This window comes from Microtus pennsylvanicus, chromosome 3 (genome assembly GCF_037038515.1).
Source record: "Microtus pennsylvanicus isolate mMicPen1 chromosome 3, mMicPen1.hap1, whole genome shotgun sequence".
In the NCBI taxonomy this organism is placed as follows: Eukaryota; Metazoa; Chordata; class Mammalia; order Rodentia; family Cricetidae; genus Microtus; species Microtus pennsylvanicus.
In genome coordinates this window covers 114607953-114617205 of record NC_134581.1, presented here as the reverse complement: position 1 = coordinate 114617205, position 9253 = coordinate 114607953, and positions in this window count along the sequence as shown.

Genomic DNA, 9253 nt, shown 5'->3' with positions numbered 1-9253 from the left:
CCCTAAAGCCTGTGGAAGCAAGGATCATTAGTATGGAATTTGAGAGTGTGAGAGCACTCACACAGTTAATAATTAAAAAAAAATTAACAGCTCAAGCCAGAAGATAGAAATGTAAACACAGGGGAAGTTGACAAAATCCTACACCAATCAAGAAGCTATTTGCTGGGAAAGAAAATCCAGATTCTTCAATTCAATGTCATGGGTATACTAAACACACTCCAGGACAGACCCAATGCCCAGAAATAGTTGGCCAAATGGATTCCATGTTTTTTAGTATGCTTTTTGAGAGACAGAACATACGGATGAAGTAGGCTTTCTATCTAAGCATCTGGGAGGAGTTGTAACGGGAAAGAATATGATCAAAATATAATTCATTAAGAAATTTTTACTAGCCGGGCGGTGGTGGCGCACGCCTTTAATCCCAGCACTCAGGAGGCAGAGGCAGGTGGATCTCTGTGAGTTCGAGGCCAGCCTGGTCTAGAAGAGCTAGTTCCAGGACAGGCTCCAAAAGCTACAGAGAAACCTTGTCTCAAAAAACAAACAAAAAAAGAAAAAAATCAGCACTTCACAGAAGTGGGGACAGCAACTCTGACAGATCACTAAGGTCACAGCAAGGTTTCCAAGTTCTTATTTCTCATGAGTCAGTTTAAATAAAGAATAATGACTTTGTAACCACACTCCATCAATAGTAATAACTTGGCAATAAACCTTATGAAGGTAACAAGATAATGAGCTGGGCATGGTTACTCAAGTTTACAATTAATAGCACAATGGAAGTAAAGGGGGAAGGACCAGGTGTTCAAGACCAACATCAGTTACGTGATATTACCTGACTCAAAAACAGAAGTTATCAAGACACTAGTTCAAAAAACAAAAACAAAAAAGACACCCCACTCCCTTCCCACAAATGTATGAGCTGTTCATAACTATCAGATCTCTCTGGATATATCAGAAATGACAATGGATTTGAAACTGAAGTAGGAGAATGTGGGTTAAAAAAAACAAAGGAACAAGAGGGTGAGCAGGACTCCTGCAGCTGGGCTGGGTGAGAAATGCTGACTGGAGCAATCTCAATGCTATCAGACAATTTTTCCCTGCTGGCCTTAGAGTAGTGAGAACAATTACTCTGGTTTACTGGAAGAAAAGGTGCTGTATAATTCAGCAGCCACATCCTTGGGGGGCTTTGGAGCCCTAAATCATAATCTCTGAATGAGGAACTGAATGTCATAATTTGTGGCATTTGAAATGATTTAAGGTATGTGTAGTAGCCACAGACAGCTAGGTAGTTTTCATCTGAGGTATCTTACCACCACCTCTCAAAGAGAACGAAACACACTCTGGAGGTCCCAATAGAATACTGACAAAAGACACACGGGACCACTGACTCATATCTGGGTCCTACCCAAGCTTCACAGAGGTGGCCTCACCTCAGCTCTAGTGAGTCAAGCCTCTGATCAGCAGCTCACAATGGCAGACCCAGCAATCAGTCTACTCACATTGCATCTGTTTTTCTGGTTCCTTTTAATGCTGCATTTGTTGCAAGGACGTAACAATTCCCTTCTAAAGTAAACACACTAACCAAAGACAACAAGACAACAGACTGGCAAAACGGGAAGCATCAATTTTCAAACAAGCAGCAAAGAAAAGCATACTTTGACCTAGCTACTCCAGAAGAGGAGCACTGAGGGATCATCTTCACACTACCCTCCCAGAAAGGTGCAGACAAGCTTTTTAGTTCTCTGGAAAATGAGCTGTAGTAATACAATGCTTGGAGATGTACCTGCTGGCAGGAAGCTAAGGTTTCCTAATGCTTCTTAGAAGAATGAGTCACACTTACTAGATGAAAAATTGTGTTAAATACAAAAAAGCAGGCTAAAGACAATGATAGATTTTTGTAAAATAGGCTCTGAACTACAGACAAGTCAGATATGCCTGTGATGTTCTGGTGAAGGATATGCTCACCGGTGCCAGCTTGCCCACAGTTTTGATCTGTGCAGGAGACTGGGCCTGGCCCTGGAGCTGTTGAACTTGAACCTGGGAGGTCTGCTGCTGCTGTTGTTGCTGCTGCCGCTGCTGCTGTTGCTGCCTACGAAGCTGGAAGTGGGCAGCAGGAGTGATGGTTTTTCCAGGTAGCTGAACTCCTGTGGCTATAAAGAGGTTGACTTCTTAGACCATGGCATCCTCAGCAGTCCTGGATAATACCTGCAAGCTGAAGCTCTAATAGCAGATACTAGCTCAGGGAAACACCAAGCCTCTCACCTTGGGACACTTGGGTCATTGAAGACCGGGTTGGGGTCTGCACTGGAGTCAGGTTGGCAGTGGCCACAGCTGAGGCTGTCACGGAAGTGACTGCCCGAACACCTTGAGTTGTTGTCATGGACACCAGGTCAGTGGTGGCAGTAGCTGGGGAACCAACTGCTCATTGCTGGGTATGGATCACCTGAGCAGAAGCAGAACCTCTGGATGTCTAGAAAGGTAACACAGGAATGTTATCATAGGACTTGGGGTAGCTGCCAAGCCAAGGAAGTATGAATTCAGTTAGGCATGGTGGTACATTCCTTTAATCCTGGCACTCGGAAGGCAAGGGAGGGAGGGAAGAAAAAAGAAAAGAAAAAAAAAAGAAAAGAAAAGAGACAAGAGTGAATCATACAACAAGTTTAACGGCTTAGTATGGCTCTTCAACTGTTCTGGCGCTATCTGGTGAGGCCAGTCCATTCTAATCCCTCCTAGCTCCCCTTGGCATGTTCAACAAACCCACTGGTTACACACAAGTATGTATATCTATATAGTTCTGTACCTGTAACACCCGATTTGGTGTTACACCCTCGGTACAGTTCGCGCGCCACTGTACCAAACGCGAGTCGGGCAAGGGCCTGGAGATTGAAAAGAAGACACAGAGAGACCAGGGTCATTCGAAAGGAGATCAGCCGAATGCCACTTTATTCAGCGTTGGGGGAGTTTTTATCTACCTGACTGCAGCACAAGGATCTCCGCCCAGGCAGGTGGGAAATTACCATATTATCAATGGAGTGAATGCCCTGCAGCTAACCACCAGGCGGGGCAGGCATAGCACAGAAACACACAGGAAGCTTAGTAAGTTGATCATAAACTGTCCCCACAAATGCACCACAGGAATAAGGGAGACCAGGGCCCTACATGTACCCTCTCCAACTCCATCCATTTGTGTGTCTACCTACAGTTTATCAGAGAAACCACATCTTCATAGAAAACATATTCTCTAAACCCCAGCATAAGAGCTTTGAAATATCACTTCTTATACAGGAGACATGCTGTCTCTGGGTATCAGAATATGAATTCTAATACAATGTGTTTTATTCTGGCTGTGAGCTATGAAAGGAAAGCAGGGGGCTGACATTAGAAACCTGATCGCCGGGCAGTGTTGGCCCACACCTTTAATCTAGCAGTTGGGAGGCAGAGGCAGGCAGATCTCTGTGAGTTCAAGGCCAGCCTGGTCTACAAGAGCTAGTTCCAGGACAGGCTCCAAACCCACAGAGAAACCTTGTCTCGAAAAACCACACACACACACACACACACACACACACACACACACACACACACACACACCAAAAAAAAGAAAGAAAGAAACCTTCTGATCACATTTTCTGTGTTATGCCACAGAGGGTGTTTCCTTTTCTCCTAGGGGATCATCTTCCCCAAGCCAACCTCTACCTTTATGCTTGTGATGGCTCTCTCTCCTGCCCAGCTGCCTTCACTCCAGGTAGCCAGCTTGCTTGCTCCCTTTACATGCCACTGTGCTCCACACTCCAGCATAGCACTCTACCAAGGTAACCACCTCATCTCTGCTTCCCACTAGTACACTGAGGTACAGTTAAGGGGCACCCAGGTCAAAGGGACTGGCTGCTGTTTCTTCATATACCACCTCTCCCTCTCTGAAAACTTGTCCTATGAGGAAAATCACTCTTCCCTAATAATACAAAAGAGGACAGTTTCTTAACACCCGAGGATTCCCTAACTAATCAGCTACTTCTTTTATAAAATTCAAACTAGACCAGTTATTTTTTTTCATCTGTGTAACATTCAAAAAGCAAATAATCTTCCCAAAATACAAGTCATAGTAAAAGCTCTCTGAACATGGAACAACTCACAAAGTTCCAGGAGCCACAGGTGATGCCAAACGCTTGTTAATGGGCTGGAAGGTAGCAGCGGGAACACTCGTTATTGTGTTCACAATCACGTTTCCACTCACAGTGCCTAAAGAGGAGGATGTAGGTGAGGCCAGAGGAGAAACACTAAGCTCCATTTCCAAGCCCTCTGCACCCTCCTCACCTGTTGGGACACTTGTTCCAGTGACTGATGTCTTAATGGTTCCTGCTTATTGAAAATAGAAATTCAGGTTAACTTCAGGTCAGGCCTTATGCTGCACAAACTCTCCAAAAGCCATTACCATCAGTCAATGCAAATTCCTGAGCTTCAGACTCTAGCCTGGTCCTCCGCACATGGGTTATTACAAGGTTGCCTTCCCCTTCCCATGCTGCCCCTCACCCCATGCACTACCTCCAGACTGTGCCCACCACCACCACATTAACCACATGCAAGACTCTGTGCTGGCTGCTTCCATCCTTCTCATGAATGCCTTCCTGTCATTCAGGCTTCAACTTTCAAATGCCACCTTTTCAGCAAGAATCTTCTTGCCGGGCTAGAGAGATGGCTCAGTGGTTAAGAGCACTGCTTGCTCTTCCAAAGGTCCTGAGTTCAATTCCCAGCAACCACTTGATGGTTCACAACCACCTGAAATGAGATCTGGTGCCCTCTTCTGGCCTGCAGGCATGCAGACCACTGTATACTTAATAAATTAATTAAATAAATACCTTTTAAAAATCCATTAAAAAAATCTTCTTGCCAGCTAACCACTGTCCAGGCTCTTCCTGTGGTCATTACTCTATTCTACATAGTAATGTGAACTTCAGTGGACAAGAGATACTGTTTATCAGTCTTCCTGTCAATGTTTCCACACCATACAGGCTTAGTAAATGTATCATCTCAGTGAAGAAAGAATGATCCCCAACCATATTAAAAACAAAAACAAAAACAAAACCCCACACAGTTCAATGTAATGATTCAGAGTCTGAGAAGATCTTGGTAAGGTGCTTGCTTTGCACGTATGAAAATCTAAGTTTGACTCCTAGCACCCATATAAAAACCCAGAAGTAGTGTGTATGCTTATATCCTTGTACTGTTAAAGTGTACACAAGGATCTCTGTGGTCCAACAGACAGCCTACTTAGCCAACTCTGCAAGCCCTGGGTGAAGGATCATCTCAAAAAATAAAGTGGACGGCTCCTGAGAAAACCACCCAAACCAGCACTCATGTGCACTTGCACATATCACACAAACACTTTTACGCCTGGCTGATAACCTCAAGTGTTATCCATTAGCACAGAGTCTGTTCTCTTCAATGTGGTTTCAATGTCTGTGTAATAAGCATCACAGAAAATGAACTAAAGTATAGATGTCAACGAGTATGTCCTTCAGGGTCATAACTCTGAATTTCCTTTGGATATTTGTGTACTTATGGCCTGAAAACATGAGTGGGCACAGGTGGAGCATCTTTTTTGCTACACTTGCATGTACACTTGCAATGAATGAAGGGAGCAAGCTCATCGGTGTTATTCTACAGAATCCAGCATCTTATTTTTGAGTCACGGTTTTACTGCTCAGGCTGGACTTATACTCAAGATCTTCCTGTTTTGATCCCCCTTAAGCTTGGATTAAAAGTATATGCAACTACACCCAACTTTAGAACCCAGGTTCTCCTTAGTACCAAAGAGTGGCTTTACCCTCCCAACCCAGTGAGGCTCATTCATGAGCCTTGGAGGATGGCACAGTCAATAAAAACACAGGCTCCCCCAGGGAGCACTGCGTGTTCTCGCAGGGTGTGGTCTAGAGACTGTGGGCTCAGAGGCTCTCACCAGTACAGCAGCACTTCCCACAGTTGTCATTGTTGGTTGTCCCTTTGACTGTGCCTGCACAGGCTGGGGCTGGGCCTGGACCTGGGGCTGGGACTGGACAGCAGGCTGTCCTGCTGGTGGCTGGCTGCCTGTTGCCTGTGGCTGTGGCAGTGGTGGTGGTGGCTGCTGTGGAGGTGGTGGGGGTTGCTGCTGCTGCTGTTGCTGCTGCTGTTGCTGCGGAGGGGGTGGCTGTGTCACAGGTGGCTGCTGTGCCTTCTGCTGATCAGCCAAAGCCTAGATGGGTCAGACAGAAAGAGAAGCTGCTAAAGGAGTTGGACCCAGCCCTGGGTGACAGCATGTCACAGCAGCAAGTTTCTGAGAGGACCCAAAGTCCAGGGCACCATACCTTTTTCTCTTTTGCAATTCGCTCTGCACGGAAAGATGCAACTTGAAAGGAGGCAGTGGTTTGTCATAGTTGATTCCACTGAAAGTTAAAAAGTTCTCTTATCTACAGCTTCAGTTACATATATCAGCCATGATCAAAAATATTACTTGGAAAATTCTAGAAACAATTCATTAGTATTTTATCCTTTGTTTTTTAAACAGATTTATTTTTTTTAACTATGTGTAGGTATCTGAGCTTATGCACATGAATACAGGTGTCTATGGAGGCCAGAAGATTCCAGAAAGCTGAAGTAACAGGTGGTTGTGAACCATTTGACATGGGTGCTAGAAACCAAACTCTTAGCTGCTGAGTCCTATCTCTAGTCTCACAAGTCATTGGTTTGAAACTACATATTGTCCTGAATAGTTTGATGAAAACAGGCACTGTCCCATTCATTCCAGCTCAGGATGGAATGAGCTGTGTTTTGGTCCAGGGAGTCCACACTGTACACACTACTTATATACACTACTCATTCTGTCATAGTCTCAGCCACCAGACTGACTACATTTCAGGCTCGTGTTAAAAACAAACAGCCAGGCGTGGTGGCACACGCCTTTAATCCCAGCACTGGGAGGCAGAGGCAGGAAGGTATCTCTGAGTTTGAGGCCAGCTTGGTCTACAAAAAAATTCCAGGACAGTTAGGGCTGTTACAAAGAGAAACCCTATTCTGAAAAACAAAGCAAAAACAAACAACAGCCTGGCGGTGGTGGCGCACACCTTTAATCCCAGCACTCGGGAGGCAGAGGCAGGCGGATTCTGTGAGTTCGAGACCAGCCTGGTCTACAAGAGCTAGTTCCAGGACAGGCTCCAAAAACCACAGAGAAACCCTGTCTCGAAAAAAAAAAAAAAAAAAAAAAAAAAAAAAAAAAAAAAAAAAAAAAAAACCAACCAAACAACAAACAATAAAGCCCAAATGAAACCTGACTTGACTTAATAATACAAAAAAAAGTGTAATGTTGGGAATGTGTAGATACCAAGAAGAAGTCAAGTAATGCTTAAGTGAAAGGTTTTTACTACAGAAACAAAACAATACACAGAGGTAGTGGCTTCTCCTCAGTCTGGAGGCTGACGCCAGAGGATTATCACAAAGTTCAAGGCCAGCCTATGTTAAGGCCTAGTCTCAAAAAGAAAGCAAATACAAACAAACCGCCAGGATACTCGACATTCAGTGCTTTCTGCAATTTACTATCAGGCAGCACTTCATGAACTCTCTGGGTCTTCTCAGAAATACCTCCACAAGTCTTCCACTGCTTACCAGAGAACCTAGAGCCTGCCCAAAACTATACCACAAACCTGGACAAACACTACTCCACCTCTTACCCCCACTAAATCCTTTTACTAGCACTCCAGAGCAGAAGCTAGGTCATCACCCAGTTAAATTACATGATAGGCCAGAGTGACCTCATTAATGCCCATATCTAGCCCTTCAGTACAGTCTGTTTTTACCTATATAGGTCTGGTGGTTCTGATTCTCTTGTCCTTAAGCTTCCTCTCCAGGCCCAGCTCACATCCCACCTTCCCAGGGTGGTGACTAAATGCCCCCTATGCTGGCACCTGAAATTACTCTTCCCAAGCCCCAAAGAGCCTCCTTTATGTCCTGTACACAGCCATCTGTGAAAAGCCTTTCCTCCCTCTTTCATGCTACATAGACCTCTGGAAGGCATGCCAGCACCGTTCATATGCACTGTGTGCCATGGCAGCCTTTGACGTACTAACATACACTAGCTTGAACAACCAACTCATCACACTCCACCCAATCTGCTGCAGAGGTACATATAACACATGAGTAATACGCGGCACCTCTGAAGGCAATCCCTACGGCAAAAACACAAAGAACAAAATACAACAAAGCAGGGCTGGGCTTCAACATGGTGGCCCAGCCCCAGGAGATGGGAAACCATGAGGTGAAAAACCCATGTCGCATAAGCGACCCCAAAAACTCCAACAAAGAACTGCTACAGCTGATAAACATCTTTAGTAATGTGGCAGGATACAAGATCAACTCCAAAAAATCAGTTGCCCTCCTATACACAAAGGATAAGGAAGCAGAGAGGGAAACAGAGAAGCATCACCTTCCACGATAGCCACAAATAGCATAAAATATCTTGGGGTAACTCTGACCAAGGAAGTGAAAGATCTATTTGACAAGAACTTTAAGGCATTGAAGAAAGAAATTGAGGAGGATACCAGAAAATGGAAGGATCTCCCTTGCTCTTGGATTGGGAGGATCACCATAGTAAAAACGGCAATTCTACCAAAAGCAATATATAGATTCAATGCAATCCCCATCAAGGTCCCATCAAAATTCTTCACAGATCTAGAGAAGACAATAATCAACTTTATATGGAAAAATAAAAAACAATCTTATACAATAAAGGAACTTTTGGAGGCATTACCATCCCTGACTTCAAACTCTATTACAGAGCTGTACATTATTGAAAACAGCTTGGTATTGGCATAGAAACAGAGAAGTCGACCAATGGAATCGAATAGAAGACCCGGACTTTAACCCTCAATCCTATGAACACCTGATTTTCGACAAAGGAGCTAAAAGTTAACAATGGAAGAAAGAAAGCATCTTCAACAAATTGTGCTGGCACAACTGGATGTCAACCTGTAGAAAAATGAAAATAGATCCATATCTATCACCATGCACAAAACTCAAGTCCAAATGGATCAAAGACCTCAATATCAATCTGAACACACTGAACCTGATAGAAGAGAAAGTGGGAAGTACTCTACAACATATGGGCACAGGAGATCACTTCCTACGTATAACCCCAGCAGCACAGACATTAAGGGCAACATTGAATAAATGGGACCTCCTGAAACTGAGAAGCTTCTGTAAAGCAAAGGACACTGTCACTAAGACAAAAAGG